This window comes from Notolepis coatsorum, assembly GCF_963971535.1.
Source record: "Notolepis coatsorum genome assembly, chromosome: 7".
Classification (NCBI taxonomy): domain Eukaryota; kingdom Metazoa; phylum Chordata; class Actinopteri; order Aulopiformes; family Paralepididae; genus Notolepis; species Notolepis coatsorum.
In genome coordinates this window covers 127819543-127842229 of record NC_140171.1, presented here as the reverse complement: position 1 = coordinate 127842229, position 22687 = coordinate 127819543, and the positions used below count along the sequence as shown (strand labels likewise).

Genomic DNA, 22687 nt, shown 5'->3' with positions numbered 1-22687 from the left:
TTCCTACTCCTGTCGGCTTACAAGCGACCGGATTAACCCCCCCTAGTGTATCCAGTCTATAATCATTAAAGTATCATTGCTGTTATTCCTTAACTATTCCAGGTCGTATATGTACCACCTGCGCCTTCAGAGATTGGACATTCTCTATTGATATACCGACGAATACTCTTGCCATAAAAGTGCATACTAATTCCCATTCATAAATGTGATTGATTTGATTAAGTGCTTGCTCTACACACCATCGCTGTGTAGAAATAAAGACCTATTTCACATTCGTACACATTTTGATATTTTTGTACTATTCCTAAGTGCTGCTTCCCATTGTGTTTCAGATATGGATATACCCATGTCTCGCTCCCATTGGACTTTAGTTTGGGTATTGGTATCAGGGGTGGTTGAACATGATAGTTTATACATTGCAGAAACAATGCCTTTCCTGCCTGTAATTCCCCTTAATGTCTCTTCCATGACTCCGTTTGTTCCTATAGCTATGCCTTTAGACAACAATGATTTAATAACTGATTGTATTTGTAAATAAGATAAAAATTCTGTGTCTTTCAGCCCAAACTGTATCTCACTTTTGATGGTAGTATCTAGGGCTGCTAAATTATGAGCAGTTATCAATTATAAAAAATCTGTATCACGATTATTAAACACGATTACTCATAGATTTGAGAACATCATATGATGACATGTTTGTTTTACCTTTCTTTTTGACCAAAGGCTGCCTTTTTATGATTTTCCACCAAAGACGTTTCAAAATAACTAAGCGTGCCGTGGCTCCCTCCTCCCTCTCATGCCAGAAGACTTATTAAGGAATTATTAAGGAACAGTTCTGCATATTATTTAGGGCAAAACATGATGATCATGGTGGTATATCTGTACAAAGAAACTGCCCTTTTGTCTGTCTGTCTCTCTCTCTCTCTTCGCGTCTGCCTGTATGTCTCTCTCTCTCTTCGTGTCTGTCTGTCTGTCTCTCTAACTCGTTGTCTCTCTGTCCACAGGTCCTCCCTGACGTGTCCCCATTGCCTTAAGCAGAGTAACACCTTCGACCCGTTCTTATGCATCTCCCTGCCTATCCCGCTACGACAAACCAGGTAATAATAATAATAATAATAATTCATTACATTTATATAGCGCTTTTCTAGACACTCAAAGTGCTCCCCACAATGTAGGGTGGAAATGGCCTCCTTCAACACCACTGGTAGCACCCAACCTTGGGCTACGCAGGCTCAATGGCTGCCATACACTGGCACCAGGCACACATCACACTACACAGTGGCTGAACGGCTCAGGAGACAAGGATTGATATCAGCCAATCAGGGAACAAAATAAGCAACCGCCAAGCACCAATGGCGGGCAGATTTTAGGTTTGGCGAGTGACAATGGGAGGTCTGTCCGCATGGCAGGTAACACAATTTCATGTAAAATAATTAAAACTGCTGTGTGTTTTGGTCTTACAACAGTCGCCTTGAATGGCCCTTCTAAGGTTTCTCTCCTCCACATTGCCTGTGGTGCATTTTTTCCTATTGCTAGGTTTTAGTGAGTTTTTCCTTACCTTCGCGTGGGGTATGTCTGGGAGTGTTGCATTTATTTAAAAATGTTTGGACTTTATGGTGTTTTTGTTTTGTTCTTGATTCATTGTGATGTTTCTTCTTGACTTTTATTTTAAAACATTCCCGGCCATTAGATTAGATGGGCCCCACTCTAGGACGCCAGCTTTTCATTACAACTTTTCACTGTGCGTCACGTTTTTTGTAGAGCTAAATCTATATTTTATATTATAGCTATGTATCCATTGTCGTTCAATATGCCATAAAGAAATATTTTTTTCATCAATACGTTCCCGTTTTATACCGTAATGAATATGAGCGTTATATGGGAATGGTCTGGGATAATTCCTGCAAAGCTAGTTATAAGGCGCTAAGCTAATAACGTTAAATCGATTGGTGTTTCGGCCCTACACAAGCTACAGTTAAAAATCCAAATGCATATGATCGGTATCATGTTCCACCATGAATGCATGAAGGGGGGGGGGGGGGGGAGTAGTTTCTGATTATTGATTACGAATAACGGCATTCGTTATTACTTACAACAACATACGCTGATCAGGGGAATGGCTATGAGAACAAGGCCCGATCAGGCTGAAATTGACGTCAAATCGCTCTTACCTGTGGCCGGTTGGATTCCAAAAAGAATTTCCCAGTTATTTGATCGCCATCTGCTAGATCATATATTCCATTGGCTGATGCCATATTCCTTTACAGCATAATGAATTTGGCGTCGCAAAAAGTATTCCAGGCGATCGGGTGAAGCCCTCGCTTCAGACTAACAGAAAAAGTCCGCCCGGAGCGAAAAAAAATATGACACCAAGTGTGCAACAGGGGAAACTGCATTCTCGAGACAGCGCCAATACCAGGATCTGGCCGGTACTGCACTTTCCGAGTCCCAATATGCCTTTTCCAGCCAAAATACAGCTCTGTGACATTGAATAGGATATTGAAATCGAATAAAAGAAAAAAATTGTTAAACACGTATATATACGTGATTGGCCGTCAAGCGCTGGCTCCCAATCACGTATATATACGTGAATGGCCGCCATTGTGTTAAAGAAGACGTGTCCGGCCCATGGGGACATTAACGTGTGTTGTCGGGCCTTACAAATACATTTGATTTGATGATAAAACTACACTACCCATGTAAAGTCCTTATTCGGTACAGCCTTGGTTGACGCGCTCAAACGCTTTTTCTTATGAAATCAGCGGAGTTGAGTTGGTTTGTGTTATCAAAAGGGTATTTATTGTATTGTAACTCGAAGCTTGATATTAGCGCCGTGGATTTGTTCTTACCATACAACATGGAGGTGTGCCGGTTCACGTTGCGCGGTGTTCTTATTTCAAAAACGTGTGGGTTGCATCCTTGCATACCAGTGTTCCCCTGACTAGGGCACCAGCCCTATGGTTAAAACTAAAGGTGTTCACCAGCTCAGGTGCTGCAGTCACCTGTCCAAAATGGGCTGGTCCAGACACACCTCCACGTTGTCGAGGCAACACACATCCAAATCACACCAAACAAAAGATGTTATCAAATCAAATTAATTTCCAATAGTTTTTCATTTTTTTTAATCCACTTTTTCTCCTTATTTTTCTATTTTTCTCCCATCCCAATTTCGTAATTCCAATTCTCCCCTCCCCTGTCTTGAACGTTGCTAGACTATGCCTCCCACTGGTCGGCTGTAGTGAGGATAGAAGCCTTGCATCACGTGTCCCCTCCGGTACACGAGGAGGCAGCCTGTCGCATCTTTTCACCAGACAGCTCGAACTCTCAGTGGCGAGGAGTAACACGTGGGAGGCTCACGCTGCCCCCGATACTTCCTGTTCCTGCTATACAGGCGTCACCCAACCGACCTGTAGGAGTCGCTGTCCATAACGTCCAATCCCCCACCCACCGGCTTTCCCACCCTCTAACACTGCCAATTGTGTTAGTATGACGGCCGGCCAAGCCGGAAGCAACGCAGAGAGCTGGGCTCGATACCAGCATCTCCTGCGTTAGTGGCGAGCGTCTTGCCCACTGCGCCACCCAGCCGCCCTCATTTCCAATAATTTTTCCAAAACAATATTGCTTCATATATTTAAATGAATAAATAAGGACTGAATCTGGCTCCAACAACCCAGCTCACACCAGCCGCAGACAAAGGAAGGCCAATATTGATGTGAATATCTCATGAGTCGAACAAACCTCAACATTATTTCCATAAAATACAACATATATTGTTTCTTTACCTTTCTGTGAACGTCTAGGAAAAAAACGAAATGTCTCAATCCGGTAAAAAATTGCAGCGCTATGGACATTATACAAAAGTAACTATACTTACTAGGGATGCTCGATATTGGCTTTTTTACCGATACCGATATTGTCCAACTCTTAATTTCCGATACCGATATCAACCGATATCAACCGATACCGATATATGCAGGGTTTCCCCCCCCAAAAAACGGAATAATTTCAGGTAATTAACATTACATATCTCTTGTTGTGGAATTAACACAACATTATGCATACTTTTGACAATAAATAAAATCAGAATTTGTTCTTACTTGCTTGCCTGGGTAAATAAAGGTTATAGAAATGTTAAAAAAAATTCCGATATCACATTTGAATGCTGATATCGGCCGATAATATCGGACATCCCTAATACTTACAGTATATTTCATTCACTCAGTCTTTGCTGCCCTATACCGGGCGCTTGGTGATACTAAATCCAGATTTAACTCTGCCATTAGATGTATGACCTGGCTATAATAAGGTAATTTATAGGCCTGATATTCTATATTCTATATTCATTCTATATTATTTCATATTGCATGTGTCCGGATGGCAAAATTCTGTACTGTATCTACAAAAACCCATGTAAATCATCTGCCCTTTATTCATTTGCTTAGATCTTTAGTACACTTGATCTCAAGAAGGTGCTGAATGATCTTCTTTTCAGTTTTGGTCAATGTTAGCATGGTGTTATTCACCGTCAAAGATGGAAAAAAAAAGAAAATAATAATAATTTGTATTCTCCTTTGATTCATTACAATTTACTCAAGCATAGTAACAGACACAATATTTCTGACAGTGGGTCATCACTCATCACCTTTTGTTTTTCCCTGCCTGTCGGCATTTTCCCTGTCTACCACCTTCAATAAGCACCCTTGTAAACGTCCACTGCCTCAACCACCCAACCTGCTAGCATTATACCAGGTAGTGTCAGTCAGACCAGATCATCAACATGTCTAGACACTGCTGGCCACTGGCATGACACACACACACACACACACACACACACACACACACACACACACACACACACACACACACACACACACACACACACACACACACACCACATAAATATGTAAGCATATATGCTCATTTGCACAAACATTCATTTGTATGTGCGCACATACACGCACACACACGCACACAATGCCCTCGTTGCCTCTTCCCACTGCAAAGGTATCCTATTTGAATGTGTGATAAGCCTGAGGCCCCCAGATGCAGAGTTTGCAGTAGCTGGCAGCCAGGCACCAAGGGCTGGATGATGCTAATAATACCACTATAGGGAGGTGTAGGATACGTCATTGTTGTTTCCGGCTGGTCCACCTCGCTTGAAATTGCAATGTATTTCCAATGGACACATTTCTAAATTGTCTCGTTTAAAACAAATAAAGCATGAGCATTGGCATGGTGTACCTTTCTGTGTGCATTCATCCACAATCTATAGCTCAACATGAAACAATTCGCAATTAATCGTAAAATAATTATGTATAATTTTATTTCAACTAAAAATGCTTAAACAATAATGTTAGTGATAGACGGGAATTCATTTTGTGCAAAAATGGAAAGCTTGCCAATGTTCATGAGGCAGAATTGTTACAATAGCCGATAATACATTTTCCCAATGATAAATCCTTATAGCCTATGGGTGGACCGCGCGCCTGTACGTTAATGCCAAGCAAGCAGTGCAAAAATGCTTCCGCATTCGTCACCGCACGCTAGTGCGGTAAAGCGCCCTTCTTTTCAGACAAATGCTACCGTGCGTGCACCGGCGGCGGCGTGCTCGCTCAGGTGCGTGCGTGCGCCGGCGTGCTCGCGCGAGGTGCCCGCGCATGCGCATGAGATCCGACACGAGCGGAGCTCAATATATATAAGTCACCGCCCCTTATTCAGTATCTAGCAATAGCTCAATTGGCAAGGACACATGGCTGTGGATCCTATGGCTTGTTTGCTGGCGAGTTCGAATCCCATCGAAAATATTTTTTAACGTGATTTTTTTTTAACGTGTATTCTTTCGCCGGTTAAGGTTAGGCATGGTTAAGGTTAAGGTTAAGGTTAGGCATTGTTTCGGAGTTGGTTAAGGTTAGAACGGTTAAGTTTAGGCGCTGTTAAGGAGCTGGTTAAGGTTAGAGTTTGTCAAAGAGAATGGCAATATAATTTCTATGGTTAAGGTTAGGCATGGTTAAGGTTAAGGTTAAGGTTAGGCATTGTTTCGGAGTTGGTTAAGGTTAGAACGGTTAAGTTTAGGCGTTGTTAAGGAGCTGGTTAAGGTTAGAGTTTGTCAAAGAGAATGGCAATAGACAGCCTATTTCCGCGCGACCTGGGCGCTGGGCGGCGGAAAATGAAAGGCGCATTACTGCATGCCACTACGGTAAATTTTTGCACTGCTTGCTTGGCATAAAGCTACACGCGGACCGCGCGGGAAACTAAAGTGACGTCAGACTACACCTCCCTATGGAGGGAACACCGGGGAAAACAGCCTCTCTGAATAGTTTACTTTAGATCTAACCAATCGTTGTCAGATTGAAATATCAATCAGCGTGGTGTTTTTACCCCTGCTAGCACGAGAGAGGGCCCTCAACCTCAAGACCCCTCCGCTCTACGTCTTCTGGCCGCCTCAGACCCACTCCTGCTCCGGGAGGGTCATCAAAGACCTCAGTCCTCAGCAAACTTCCCACCACAGTTAGGACAGCCGAAACCCGACCAATCTTTCGCCGTTGACTAAAGACACACTTTTTCAATCAATATTTAAAAAAAAATATTAGAATAATAATTATATATATATACGAATATACTAACTTTCTTACTGTCCTCTACTGTCATGCACTCTTCCTAATATACTAACATACACTCGACACTGTAGCACTCAAGTTTGAACACTTTGATGAACATTGTTACTCAGCTGATAGAGTTGTGCCCTTTCTGCCGATTTGTCGTACAGAACTTGTAAGTCGCTTTGGATAAAAGCGTCAGCTAAATGAAAAAATTTAAATGATAGGGGCTCTGAGGATCGCAATGTTGCTCGCTTGCTTGGTTGTAGGGCTGGGCGATATGACCAAAAACGTTATTGCGATAAAATTATAAAATTATTTTCATATAACTCGATATCGATAATTATCGTCGATATAATGTCTGTCAAGTTTAATTAACTTTTTATGCCCGGCGCCGATGGACGGGCTATTAATAGACTTATTTTTCTGCTGTGAATGTCTCGAGTTGATGTCGTCATCAGTCCGCGCACGTTAGCCAGAGCGAGCAGTACTGTGTATCCCATGACAATGTACTAGTAAATATCCCTAAAATACGCTGTTCCGCCACAATACATTGCAACGACGTCCACCGTATATCACACACTACTCTAACCGTGGCATCAGAATTCTCGCCACACACATACTCGGCACGTAAATATATAAAAACAGCGCCGTGCAAGCTAGTTAACCTAGCCAGCTTCGTTTACAAGCGATGTATTCCATGACAATGTACTAGTAAATATCCCTAAAATACTCTGTTCCGCCACAATACATTGCAACGACGTCCACCGTATATCACACACTACTATAACCGTGGCATCAGAATTCTCGCCACACACATACTCGGCACGTAAATATATAAAAACAGCGCCGTGCAAGCTAAGTATCCTAGCAGCCTTGAGTCCTGAGCTGTGGTGCGTAAGGACGTCATCACGTAACGTTGGTTGTTAGTGAGTGAGCTGAGCCGAGGCTGAACGGAGCCAAACTTGGAAAATCGATATATCGAAACTTTGCGACCACGTTTCATGTTTATTTCGAGGAAATAATTTATCGCGATATTTATCGTTATCGTTTTATCGCCCAGCCCTACTTGGTTGGTTCAAACCACTTTGGTTCTAGATATAATTTCAGGACTTTCTAAAGGTAATCCTAAAGGCTTTTTAACCTGAATCCTCTCGTCCTCAGACATCTTAGTAGGGCCTAGGTAAAAATTGGCCTAAAAACACATGTTCGAACCATTCGAATATGTATTATTGCGCATTATTTCGTTTACATAGCTTGGATACAACTTTGTCTCGAGGTTCCACAAGTTGATCAAAATCCGAAGTATTTCCAAACGGGGCTTTTAGATTGAGCTCCGAGTGCAAATCACTGTCTTCACGGCCGAGTAGTGTTCTGAACTCTCGGCCATGATGCCATGTGGTTGTTGTGGTTGTTGTTACTAAGCACATTCTTCAGCTCAATGAACGTGACATTGCGTATCTCCGGTCTGTCACGCAGCACCGTTCAGGCCCACGTGAGAAGAGGAAGGCAGCCAGAAGACCGTTTTTTTCGCAATCGGAATATTTATTCTCACAATCGAATGTATGTTTTTTATTTAAATCTTTTTTATTATTAGAATATAGAATATTCAGTGACAGCCCTAGAACTTGACCATTCCGTGTCTCAAGGGTTCGACCGCTTCGGCATCCCGAGAAACTCCAGAGAGCAGACCTCTAGTGAACTGTAGATGCTATTTCCTGACATATATTCAACTGTAGTAGAGGCCCAACCCGAGGAAGGTTGAGGAAATGGTTGAGGGAGTAGTGTCTGCAGTTCACTATACTGCAGGTCTTGTAGAGTTTCTCAGGGTGCAGCTTGCAGACCCTGTGCTCTTGAAGACACACAGCACATTCGTATAGGTTTCATGTCATATGATCAAATCCTACTGTATCAAATCCTCCTCACAACAGAAGGTTAGGATCCAGGTTCAAAATGGACAAAGTGGGACCTTTAACCCTTTCACTGCCACATGACAAAGGGTTAACCCTTTCACAACTACACTACAGACGGTTAACCGTCTGTAATGTGGTAGTGAAAGGTTAACCGCCTGTAGTGTGCTAGTGAAATGGTTAATGGGACGATAAAACATCCATTAGAGTACTCAAGCACACTGGTGGGTCGACCAATGGCTGGCGTTCAAGTCCGGTCCCTGAGGTTCCAACGTATCGTCTGCATACTCAGTATCTGAGCTTGACATTGCTGTGTTCAAAAGTTTCTGTGTATGATGTGTCGACAACACAGACATGCAAATCCACTCATTTACATGATTGATGTTGTCCGTGATGTCGACGAATCGATGTAACCCTAGGGTTTGAAATGGAAAACATTTGAAATGTTTTCTTGGTGTAATTATGGATGATAAACTAACATGGAAATCTCACATAGCACATGTTAAAAAAAAAATATGTCTAAGAGTATGTTTGTTATGAATAAAGTAAAGGATGTGTTAGAGTATGAGGCAATGAGAACACTCCACTGTTCACTCATCTCACCATATCTTAGTTATTGTGTTGAAGTATGGGGGAATACTTATGAGACTAATATAAAACCATTTTATACTGTATACTACAGAAGAGGGCTGTAAGAATCACACATAAAGTGAATTATCGAGAACACACAAACAGATTATTTATTAAATCTAGAATAATTAAACTTGAAGACATAGTTTCAAGTTTCAAACAGTGTTGATTATGTTTAGGGCAAGAAATAAGATACTGCCAGAAAGATTACAAAATCTTTTTCATTTAGAAAGTGAGTTTAGTAGGAGGACATTTTATTTTAAACATCAGTTTTCACGTACCACTGTATAAGAGGATAAAGGAAAATAGTCAAGATAGTAATCAAGATTCAAGAACACAGACTCCGTTATGCGCCTTCAGTCTGACTCACGGAGTGCGCACTGGGCACTGAATCTATGCGCACTGCTACGGAGAGATTCAGATACAATACAGCCAACAAAGTAGGCTACTGGGTCCGTTGACTCGGAATGAAAATGAGCTGTAATTTCTTTGCGTCTCCCTCCGTCTCCACACTTGAGAGTTGAGACCCGAGTATTTAACCACACCCCTCCGAAGCGAATGTAGTTCTCTACAGTGCCTCGGAATACATACTGTCGGACAATCTAACAATAATAAACACATTTACAAGTTGTAATACGTTTAGCAAATAAAAAAACAGATTTGAGAACATTTCAAAGCACAAAAAAATGGCAATATTTCTATTTTGACCTATTTCTGAATCGCGTGACGTTTTCGGCTTTTGTGAGGAATGTTCAATGCCGACACAATCCGACCGTGTCGGGTCACATATGTGCTTGAACCAAGCACAATAATCTACCAGAGCAGTAAGAAATATGGCTTGGCAAGAAATACCACTTACAGCACCTTTTACGCTAGAGTGAAGATGCTGGTATGTGTGTGTGTGTGTGTGTGTGTGTGTGTGTGTGTGTGTGTGTGTGTGTGTGTGTGTGTGTGTGTGTGTGTGTTAGAGCTGCCGCGGTATTGATCTTTTCCTTACCGCACAAATTTGCGTAATATTTCATACCGCCGCAATATAACAGCAAAAAATAATAAAAAATTGGAATGCATTTATTTGTATTTTTTTTAGTAGTCTACTCTTTATAGCATATAGCCTGCCTCTAGTCTAAATGTCTATCTTTAGAGGATGACTTTGCAGCATGAATATTGTTTGGGATTCGGCAAGCACGCATTCGTTATTGAAAGTAACTCGTTCACTCGGTAGGGGTGGTAGGCTGGTAGCGCCCGGTGGTTACCCCCCCCCCCCGACCCTTTCTTCTTCTTCTTCTTATTATAAAGTTACTACTTATGATTAACAAAGGCATTCGTTTTGTGGCATTAACGTTATATAGTTACACGTTCAATAACATCAGCGTATTTACCGGACCATAGCAAGGCAAGCATTACTCAATTCATATCTCCGCTGTGCCCATTCCGCGGTCTGTTAATAAAGTTTTCAATCAGACAAGTGTATAGAACGAAGGGCTTTTATTATAACATTCGTTGCAGTAAAATCATTATGCCTCGTTTAGTACTCCTGTGGACTGGAGCTCTGGTAGTCCACTCCGGCGGGGAGCTAATGTTATTAGCCTTGTTGTGATCAATGGCTAACATCCAGGAAGTAAAAACCGAATAGGCGCTTGCCGATTGGTGGTAACAGCAGAGGCGGGTGCAAGAGGTGTGACGTAATTGGAAGATTCGACTGTCAATCAAAATGTTTCCGTTGCATTGCTTTGGTTGAGAGTATTATTATAAAAAACAGCGTTGATGCGGTATTCACTTACGGTGTTTTGTACTGTAAGTGTGTGTGTGTGCATGTTTGTATGTTTATCATGTCAGTGGCCAGCAGCGTCTAGACAGGAGCTGACTGTATTCTCCACCATGTTGAGGATCTGGACTGACGCGACCCGGGCACGGAGGAAAGGCCTCTTTTTTTTTGATCCACTTTTTCTCCCATTTTTCCATATTTTCTCCCATCCCAATTTCGTATCATCCAATTCAACCCTCCCCTGTCACGAACGCTGTTTCTTGCCTCCCACAAGCCGGCTGCAATGTGGACTAAGTCATACATAGCACAAGTCCCCTCCGGTACTTGAGGTAACAGCAGTCGCATCTTTTCACCTGCGCAGCTCGATCTCTCAGTGTCGAGGAGTAACGCGTGGGAGGCTCACGCTGCCCCCGACACTTCCTGATTCTACTGCGCAGGCGCACCAACCGACTTGTAGGAGTCGCTTGTTCACAACGTTCGATCCCCACCCTTCAGTTTTCCCTCCCCGTAATACGGCCAATGTGTATTACTGCGGACGACCAGCCAAACTGAAAAACAATGTGGAGAGCTGAATTCGAACACGCGAATCCTAGCGTCTCCACACTGGTGGCGAGTGCCTTGCCCACTACACCACCTAGCCGCCACGGAGGAAAGGCCTCTTAAAGGAGACATGTACTGCTATTCCTAGCACTATTTGGGCAACTTTACACAATTCCTGTTAGTCTATTTTTTTTTTTGATCAAATTTTTTTTTTATTATTAATTACATGAAACAGGACAACACAATAACCACAGTAACAAAAAACATAACTTCACAGGAGAATAACAAACAATAATAATACAGAATAATAAATTATAAGACAAAAAGAAAAAGAAACAGCGTCCAACCTATCAAATATAGGTGGCTACTTCAATAACAAAAAGGGGTCTTCAAGACATGGCAACCTTCCCCCACCTTTACAAAGTGGAGTGACTTAAAAGATTGTTTATGAGAGTGTTGTCACAGATTTACTGTAGATAGCCTAGGTCCCTTACACATGTTCAAGACTGCCAAACTCGCAGACGGTAAAGTGTAAGAAGAAAGAAATTCCTCTTCCAAGTTGGTTGACAGGTCAATCAGTCTGCCAATATTAGTCCCTTGGGGAGATGGCATGTGAATTGACATATAGCGCAGAATAGCTAAATACCAACCCCCCCTAAAATCCCCCCAGCCAAAGTTAAGAAGGACAAGACAAAAACCAAGACAGACAAGACATTTCCTCCTCCCCCTCCCCAGAGACCGCCGGACCCCCCCGATCAAGCGCCCCAACCCCGCTCAGCCGCACACGGCGGTCTTTACCTTCTCAGCTGCTGCGAACCACAGGTCAATGCCAGCCTGCCCTACCCCAATCACCCGAGCCGTGGATATCTCAAGATAAATCACATCCAATAGAGTTAGGGACCAGTTGATCATTGTCAGCTTCTCAGGCTCCTTCCATCTCATTGCTATAAGCTTCTTCGCTGCTGTGACGCCCGCTAGGACAACCCTTTTCAGTTGTACGGACGCGGGTAGTGTCGTTATATCGTTCAGGAGTAGCGTAACAGCTGTGAATGGGATAGTTAAGCCACACAGATCTGAAAGTTTGTCCGTTATTGACCTCCAGAAACGGGCCACTGGTGGGCAATCCCAATACATATGCATATAAGTGCCAGTGGCCTTTTGAGAGCACAAAGTGCATCGAGAGTCGGTTATCAGTCCCATAGCAAATAGCTTCCTAGGTGTAAGATAGGTCCTATGAATATAATTAAAATTAATTTGCTGGTGATTGGGGTTGCGGGAAGATAATGCCACATTTGCCCAAACATCATCCCAGTCAAACTCGGGGTCCAACTCCGGGATATCCACACGCCAGATTGTATCCAATGATAAATTTTTATACGTGGATTGAATTAAGAGCGTATAAAAGTCTGAGACAAACCCTCTGGATGTCGTTCTGTCCACTATGAGCCTGAGGAAGGGGTGAGGTTGCAAAGCTTGAGCCCACGGTACGCCATGCGCCCTCAGTGCTGACCTTAGTTGAAGGTAAAGAAAGAAGGACTCGCCGGGAAGATCATAAAATTCTCTTAAGTCCTGAAACGCACGGAGGCCGTTCTTATCATAAATATCCTCCAGAGTATGCACTCCCCTCCTTTGCCATTGAGGAATATTAACCGGCTTGTGTCCAACAAGTAATTGCTGGTTATTAAAAATTGGAGAGTCCAGGTGCCAAGGGCATTTAACCCCACACGACCTCTGTACATTACGCCACGTTTGGATCACGTGAGTTATGATCGGTCCATACTTCAGCCGGCATTTCGCAATAGAGACAGTGGAGTACACTACATCCTGCAATCTTAGCGGAGACACCGCCGCCGCTTCTAAGGAGCGCCACGATACAGCCTCTACAGGGTCTAGCCAGCACATCAGAGGTCTCAGTGAAAAGGACCAGAAATAAAGTTTAAAATCAGGGATTGCGAGGCCCCCATCTTGTTTCCTACGTTGAGTAGTAGCCCTTTTGATTCTCGGGCGTTTGTTATTCCAGACAAACTTAGATACCATCGATTGTACCTTGCGCCAGTGGTCTATTGGAGGGGGCAGGGGGAGCATTGAGCTAATAAAATTTATCCTAGGCAGGATGTTCATTTTGATTATGGAAGCCCGGGCTTGTAAGGAGTTAGGAAGGGACGACCACCTGTCTAGATCCTGGCGTATTTTATCATAAGTACCCGTGAAGTTGTACTTAGTAGTTTGGTTCAGCGTGGGGAATATCTCTATGCCCAGGTATTTAAAATGTTCTACTATGGGGATATCAGCTGGTAGTCGTACCGCCTTGGCCAGTTCATTAAGAGGTAGGCAGGCTGATTTGTTCCAGTTAATCTTAAAACCTGACAATTTACCAAAGTCGTCGATTATCCTCAATAATTTTGTGGCCGACCGGGAGGGGTCGTCCATGAAAATCAGCAGGTCATCCGCATAGAGAGCAATTTTGTGTGGAGTATTGTTGACCATTATGGGGACGATGTCCTCCGATTGCCTAATAAATTGGGCCAAAGGTTCGAGGGAAAGCGCGAACAGTCCCGGGCTCAGAGGGCAACCCTGTCTAGAAGATCTGGAGACTGGAAAGAGTGTGGAACAGTTTTTGCCTGTCAGTATCATCGCAGACGGCGAGGCATACAGGACTTTAATCATATGAATAAAACTCTTTCCAAGACCCATGACCTCAAGTACCTTCCACAGGTATGACCACTCAAGTCTGTCAAACGCCTTCATGGCATCCAAAGACAGAACTGTGGATGGAGTTGTATTGTCTTTACTGTTATCGATTACATGCAACAGCCTCCTAAGATTATCTGCAGCCAGACGCCCCGGGATAAAACCAGTTTGATCGCAGTGTACCAATACAGGCATAAATCTCTGCAGGCGACGGGCCAGCACCTTGGCAAACACCTTTAAATCGGCCCCGAGAAGACTCAAGGGTCTATAGCTACCACAATCATTGGGATCTTTGTCCTTTTTGAGAAGTAAAGAAATCAACGCCATATTGACATCTCTTGAGAACTCCCCTTGTTCGATAGCGTAATTGATCATATCGAGCATCAATGGACCCAGTTGGTCCCAGAAAGCTAAATACACTTCGGGTGGAATACCATCCCAGCCTGGCGCCTTACCCCTCTGCATTTCAACAATAGTCTCCCTCAATTCTACGAGAGTAATCGGTCTCCCCAGTTCCTTGGCCTCTTCCTCAGAGATGTGGGGTATCTCAAGCCCGCCGATGAACGATTCAAATCTAGAGTCATCCAGATTACCCTCTGAGCTATATAACTGTGAGTAAAACTCTTTAAAAGTGTCATTGATCTTTTTCGAATCAGTAGTGACTGCACCCTGGCTCGTCCTAATCGAGGGGATATCTGAGAAATGATCATTTGAGCGTATTTTCATTGCCAATAGATGGCTAGGTCTGGAGCCGTGAAAATAGTAATTTTGTCTTGTCCTATGTATCAAAAACTCAGACTGTTGTTTAAGTATGGAGTTTATTTCTTTTTTGACTATCTTACGTTGTGTGTTTAGTCGTTCATTATAGTCAGTTTGCAAGGATGCGTATAGGTCCGCATATAATGATTCCAGTCCTTCTAGCTTTTTTGACCGGGATTTTCGCAAATTGGAGGCAAATAGTGTGACATGACCCCTGATGAATCCTTTCAATGCGTTCCACAGGACCCTAGGGTCTTCTACTGTGCCAACGTTGATCTGCAAAAATTCTGCTAGTTTACTCCTGAACTCAGAACAGAAGTCATCGTTCTTTAGCAAGGTCGAATTAAAACGCCATCTGGGAGCTCTTGCGGAGAGCCTGCCAAAGGTTGCCGTAAGGAAAATCCCCTTGTGGTCTGAGAGAGCCAGGGGAACCAATGAGACATCGAAACTATCAAACATATTAGGGGACGCGAATGCATAGTCAATTCGAGAGAAGCTTTTGTGTCTGGCTGACAGGTGAGAGTAATCTCTGAGGGTGGGGTTGCATAAGCGCCAGAGGTCTGAGAGCCCCGTGTCTTTGGCCCACATCCTGAGGGCCTTAGAGGCCCGTTTCTGGTCGCTCGTTTCAGAGGGCCCAGACCTATCCATCTCCGCATCCCAGCACGCATTAAAATCGCCACCCACAATGAGAGCGTATCCATTAAGTTCCAACATATTCTTCGTGATTGTATTATAGAACGCTGAATCAAATGTGTTAGGAGCATACAATGCTATTATAGCCATCTTCCTATGCAAGAATTCAACTTTTGCTATAGTAATCCTTCCCTCCGTGTCCGACCATACATCCAAGATTTTGATATCAAGGTTACGTCTTGTAACTATGACTACTCCTTTCGTCTTATCATCGGCTGAGGATGCGGAGATAACGTGATATTGCCGATTTGCCAGTCTTGACACGTCACCTACCATTAAATGCGTCTCACTAAGGAGAGCAAGGTCAATATTTCTCCTCTTCAATAGCCAAAGGACACTGGCACGCTTGTGTGGGGCGTTAAGCCCTCCTGCGTTCCAAATTAAAATATTCAATTTAGCCATGGTCGAGCTTGTATAAGTGCGTAGAGAACATACCCGTGCAGCCAGGCTGAGTACAGAGGTGCCGATCCCGGCGGGCCCGGACGGTCAATCCCAGGAGTTCAGAGGAGGAACACTTACACATATATAAGACAACAGTACATAGAACACATAAAAATACCACCCCAGCTACAGCCCCCCCCCCTTCTACTCTAAACCCTAACCCACCCGTCCTACTATAAGTTCCTCTATACCCACTCTCCAATCCCCACCCTATGCCCCACCCACTGAGGATGGTCATCTTCCTATCACTTCCCACTAGAGACATGGATCAATAAGACGCTTCCCACTCCCACCCCCCTCTAGTTAAACCCCTGAGTAAACCCCCACTAGTCCAATAAACACAAATAATAATAAAAATTAAATTCAATAAAGATATCGGTCGAAAACCACCTGAGCACTGGCCCTAACATAAGACAACCATAATGGTAAAAATAGCCATTATTAAATAATAACTCCACATCAACCTGCAACCATCTATTTCCGAATCTGCGCTTCAACGTCGCAATGTTATGGCCCAAATGGGTACAGGAAAATTCAAAACAAAATTAAATTAAAGCATCCCAGCCGATAGTCTAAGGCAGGATCGGGTCACAGGTTAATTGTGCAAAATTGTGTGAACAATGTCAATTAAACAATGACAAAAATAAGAAAGGGAAAAAAGGGGTTATGGTTAAAGTGCACCCCTGAAGCAGTCCCTCTGATCAGGCACAACGGCTGACATGACATAACCTATGTAAGAATCGACAATAATAGGAAAAGGAAAAAGAGGGTTATGGCTAAAGTGCAAGCAAAGTTAAACTTGACCCAGCCTGTTATCACATATTTATGTATATTCGTTCGAGAGCCAACATGAACCTTGGCCCTAACATGACAGCTATAATGGAAAAATTAGCCATTATTATATAATTACTCAGCATCAACCCTGTGACCAACTACCTCGTAGTCTGCATATTAATGTTGCAACATTATAGTATAAATGGAAAAAGGAAAATTCAAAACAAAATCAAAGCATATCAGCATTTAGTCTAAGGTAGGATCGAATCACAGTTAGATTGCTCATTCAAATGCCATTAAAACAGCGACAATAATAGAAAAAGGAAAAAGAGGGTTATGGCTAAAGTGCAAGCAAAGCTAAACCTAAGCCAGCCTGTTATCACATATTTTATGTATATTCGGTCGAGAGCCAACGTGAGCCTTGGCCCTAACATGACAGCTATAATGGAAAAATTAGCCATTAATATATAATTACTCAGCATCAACCTGTAACCATCTACCCTGGAGTCTGCATATTAATGTATCAACGTTATAGCATAAGTGCCTCACGGAAAATTCAAAACAAAATTAAGGCGAGTCAGTAGTTAGTCCAAGGTAGAACCGGATCACATTTAAATTGCTCATTCAAATGCCATTAAAACATATAGGAAAATTCAATACAAAATTAAATTAAAGCATCCCAGCCGATAGTCCAAGGCAGGTTCGGGTCACAGGTTAATTGCTCATTCAATTGCCCTTAAAACAGCGACACTAATTATTATATAATTACTCAGCATCAACCTGTAACCATCTACCCTGGAGTCTGCATATTAATGTATCAACGTTATAGCATAAGTGCCTCACGGAAAATTCAAAACAAAATTAAGGCGAGTCAGTAGTTAGTCCAAGGTAGAACCGGATCACATTTAAATCGCTCATATAGATGACATAAAAACAGCGACAATAGGAAAGAAGAAAAAAAAAAAGGAAGAGAGGGTAATGACTAGAGTGCAAGCCATATAACCATATAGCCATTAAGTGCAAGCCATACCCGACCCAACCTGTTATCAAATATTGTTTATGCATATTCAACCGACCTTGGTATCTACTTTGGATCACCAAAGCTCAAAACAACCTGGATATAAAAATAAAAAGCATACCAGAAGTTAGTTAGGGACTCGGTCACTCTTGAACTGTGCAAACCAATGTCCCTTTGAACAGCAACAGCAACCAAAATACGTAACCATTAACGAATGTCTCAGCGCAGACCATAGTCGAAGCCCGCTGGCTAGCCCGAGGCTAGCGCGTAAGCTAGTGACGAATCCGGATAGCACGTTAGCCTACTATGTACATTGTTCAGCTAGCTCGTTAGCTTCCAAAGAGGCGATACACAAGTACGACCATGAGGTCAGCTTTAGCAAGTAACAGAAGTCATTGGGAAGCCCCGCTAGTTGGATGGGCAGAGGACAGTTAGCATGTCTGGGCATGACAGCAAGTGTTTGTGAATAGTCGACCTAATCAATGTATATAGGCCCAAACCGCCAAGTCACTCACCCTCCATAGATATCAAGCAACAGACTCGGGTGTCTTCGCGAGATATTCCTTCGCTTTAGCCAACGACCAAAACAAACGCTGACCACCGACCTTCTCCAACACAGATAGTTTCGCGGGAGCGAATAACGTGGGCCTCAGGCCTAGTCTCCATAGCTTAGTCAGGACCACCTTGTACTCGGCTCTCTGAGCTTGAACCTCCGGTGTAAAGTCCTCGAAAATGGCCACTTTGTGATCGCCAAACCTCAGAGTACCCCTTCTGGTACGAGCCGACCGCATGATGATTTCTCTCTGTTGGAGTCTGTTCAGCTTGACTATGATGGGCCTCGGTTCTTTGTTCACGCCGGGAGAAAACCTGCCCGCTCTATAGGCCGACTCACAGATAGGAGGCGAGGGGAGGACGTCCGTCCCTAGTATCTTCTGCAGCAGTTCGGGCATGGTCTCAGAGAGACGGCCTTCACCGCTGGTCTCCGGTACTCCAACAATCCTGACGTTGTGGCGTCTATCCCGGGACTGCATCTCCTCCATCGCCGACTGTAGTTTGTTGACTTCAGCCTGCCTAGCCAGCAGGGCGGATTCAAGACCCGCCATCTTCTCACATTGTGATGATACCTCCGTCGTTAGCATGGCTAGTTCGTTAGCATTAGCCGATGAGGCAGCGTGAATCGTCTCCATCTTGTCTGTCAGCGGGACTACCGCCAGCCGTATTTCTTCTGATATCTCACGACGGAGGCTGATACAGAAATCCGCCAGCACTTGCTTCTGTGCTTCAGCGATGCGTGCCTCAGAGTCTGCGTGTACTTTCTTCTGTGCTTCAGCGATGCGTGTCTCAGAGTCTGCGTGTAGCTTGGTCATGACCAAGAGCACAGCTTCGCTTAACTCCCCGACAGCGGGAGACGGTACGGCCATGCTCGGCGGTGTCGGTGTCGTGCCTAATTCTTTCTTGGCTCTGGTTTCCACCCCCGCCATCGTAGAAAGTCGAAAAAAGTTGATGAATGTATACTAAACACGACGACCTAGCAAACAGATAAAAAACAAATAAAAATAAAATAAAGACTAATGGGGAGAAACGTATATTCAGCACGGTAGAAGGGAGCTCATGTGAAAACACGTCTACTCCATGATCGCTCAGCTCCGCCCCCCCAATTCCTGTTAGTCTATTGAAGACATCTGTAAGGTTTTTTTCAAAAAAATGCATTGTTTTATATTTCTAATCAAGTACTCAAAACCATAATTTTCCAGCTTCAAGATTTCAGGCTGTTATGGCCCATAAGCACTTTGAGTGACAGTCAGCCCACACAGTCTGCGAGTGGTAGACAGAGAGAGATAGAGAGAGAGAGAGAGAGAGAGAGAGAGAGAGAGAGAGAGAGAGAGAGAGAGCTTCTTCCAGAGCGAAACCCGACACCTCTGCACACACTCCGGAGGGAGAGAGAGAGAGAGAGAGAGGGGGGGGGGTGGGAGAGAGAGAGAGAGAGAGCTTCTTCCAGAGCGAAACCTGACACCTCTGCACACACTCCGGAGGGAGAGAGAGACAGAGAGACAGAGAGAGAGGGAGGGGGGGGGGACCCGCCGCGCGGCAGCTTGTGGGCCTCCCTTCCTCCCCTCTCCCGTGTGCCGCGCAGCAGGTCCCCCCCCCCCCCCCCCAAGTGCTCTCTCTCTCTCCATCTCTCTCTCCCTCTCTCCCTCCAGAGCGCACGCAGAGGCGTCGGGCCCCACTCCGCCTCGCAGCATGAGGAAGTGGCTTCCACTCGCTGTCTAGTCTAGGTAGAATGGGGGCGGGCATTAGCTCCAACCACAGAGCCAATCACATCACTGTCTGCTACCCAGAGCCCGAATGACGTGACTCAGGCCTTCAAATCAAGATGGCCTAATTTACTGGAGGAGGAAAGGGGCTGAGCTGAATCAGAGCAATCCGCCAATATGGTATTTAGACACTAAAACACATTGATACGAACTCCTATTACTATAATACAATGCTAGAGACTGAAAAATGACATTTATAGTACACGTCCCCTTTAACACTTTCCGTGCCACGGTTCCGGTGCTCCGGAACCCCGTTGCGTGCCACCACCCACTTCAATGATAGAGCTCTCATATTTGCGAACGCATAAACTATATCTTAAATTATGGTGTATAATATGATGTGTTCCTGATCAGCACACACACACACACACACACACACACACACACACATAGGGCCCACGTTGATATATATGTGAAAAAAGCTCTGATTATCCCAAGACTAAAATAGATTCCTTACCTCAGATCAGATGTTCTCCAAAAAGATTATTCCAATTCCTGATCGCCATTCCAAATATCGATCGCGTTTATTTGATCCAACGCTGGGTACTGCAAACACACATTCTCCGCTGTTCTGCGGCTCGGCAATGACTTCGATCGTCTCGGGTTACTTGTCTGACAAGTAAAATGTGGAAGCAGGATTTTTTTTCCCATGCTTTTCATTCAATCCAATCCAAAGGGGTGCAGTACCATCCGGAGAGACGATAGGGGGCGGTATTTTCCCAATGGAGCTCAGACAGAGTCTCAGTGGTAACGTGAGGCTAGATTGATGAAATATGAATGGAAATCGCTAATAAATTAAAAAAACAATCAAAAACGAGATCTCTCGTCTCGTTGGCACTGAACGGTTGGCATGAACTAACGAGAAATGTTGTCGTTGGCACTCAAAGTGTTAAAGACGACAGCTCTGCTTCTATTCGCACGCCTCCTGTCTCCCGCTCCATTTCCATCTCAGCACACAGGGCCGCGGGAAGTCAGTCAGAGTTGGGGGTGCGGAGATAAGTGATATCGCTGCTGGCGGGACAAAACCTCATAACTCCAAAAACCCAACTTTTCAGCAGATGAAAAAAACGAACACAGATTTGAGGGCGAATAGAGTTACGAGGTTTAGACAGATGATTGGTTTAATGCTTTCCCATTGTGTAGACTTTGTAAAACCACACACACATGGAGGATGATCTACTGAGTTGATAAAAAACAAATTAAAAATGGAGTTATGAGGTTTTGTCCCGCTAGCAGCGATATAATAACGTCATAGGCGGCGGGTGCGCTGAAGGGGAGGCAATGACCGTGCAGCGCGCAAATTTTTTCCTTTTTTGTCAATATACACACGTCACCCACTAGGCTATGTGAGGTGGAACCCACTCTTTTAATATATAGTGCAAATTACGTGTTCAAATGAAGGCATTCAATAATAGATTAACCATTGTCTTAGCTTAATGCAGCAAAATGCGACGTTTCATCTTGGCATCAACTATCTTTTCTGCCCGGTGCAGCCCGGTACGCGTGTCGCGGAACTGAAAGTGGGTTGGTAAAAATCTACACGCTTCTAAATTACTTTGTTTATATGCCTAAAAAACCGGTCTGTATAACAGGGAACACTGCATTATCGAGACAGCGCCCCTATGAGGATCTGGCCGGTAATGCACTTTTCCGAATTTCAAGATTAGGGTAAATCTGCAGTGCCAGTGACATTGAGTAGGATATTACAATGGAATAAAATCCTAAACAACCTTGCAGTTACAACTCCCTGCCAGGTGGGGGTGCTGCAGCCCCCGCAGCACCCCCCCTTCCCGCGTCACTGTCAGCACATCTAACAACAACCAAACCTTTGCTCAGATCCTCTCATGTCTGTCCCTTCAGCTTCCCCACTGGTAACACACTCACCTGAATAATGCATGGCGGAAGACCGGGAGTGGGGGGATGGATGTCTGCTCCGTCCCAGATCCCCTTTTCCCCCTCCTAGACCTTTGTTTGTTGTTGTTGTTGGTGGTCGTGGTGTAGTTGTTGTTGATGTTGATTTTATTTTTTTTCCTTTTCTTTTTTTTATTTTTCTTTTCCCTCTTCTTCTCTCATCCTCTATCTCTGGCAAGATACCAGGGCAGCAGAGACAGCCCTTTCATCTTCTGGCTGCCCCCTCCCTTCTTCTCTCCCTCCGTCTCGTCCTTCCTTCCTTCTATCTATCGCAATATCTATTACAGTAGGTGCTCAAAGAACACCTCTAGAAATACCCTGCCCCCAATTTCTGAACTGGAGTTGTTCCCCGCCAGGCTCTGCTGGACTGTGGCTGCATGTTACTCCACAATGGTTAGGATGGGTTAAATGCAGAGGGGAAATGTATGGTACATGTAAACAATGTACTTGTCAATAAAGAGATCCTAATTCTAACACAAAGGTAGTTGGGCCGAGAGCCTCTTAAACGTAGTGTGGTGGAATTGGATTGGCTAATTAGGGGAGAGGACCGTGTGATTGGTTCAGAATGGCATGGAAGGTCGGAGAGAGGTTTAGTCTCTTAGTTGAGCTTTCATATTAAAACTCCTGCGTGTGACTACAGTATA

At 44.1% G+C, this 22687-nt stretch overlaps 1 protein-coding gene across 1 annotated transcript in view; it reads left to right on the top strand.

The window, feature by feature from the left end:
- The window catches only part of usp43a (ubiquitin specific peptidase 43a), a 159236-nt gene that overhangs the window by 17487 nt on the left and 119062 nt on the right, over positions 1–22687 (top strand). Inside the window, exon 2 of the mRNA XM_084319112.1 lies at positions 1005–1097. The gene's annotated coding sequence lies outside the window, so the exon portion shown is untranslated. The remainder of the gene's footprint in view (positions 1–1004; positions 1098–22687) is intronic.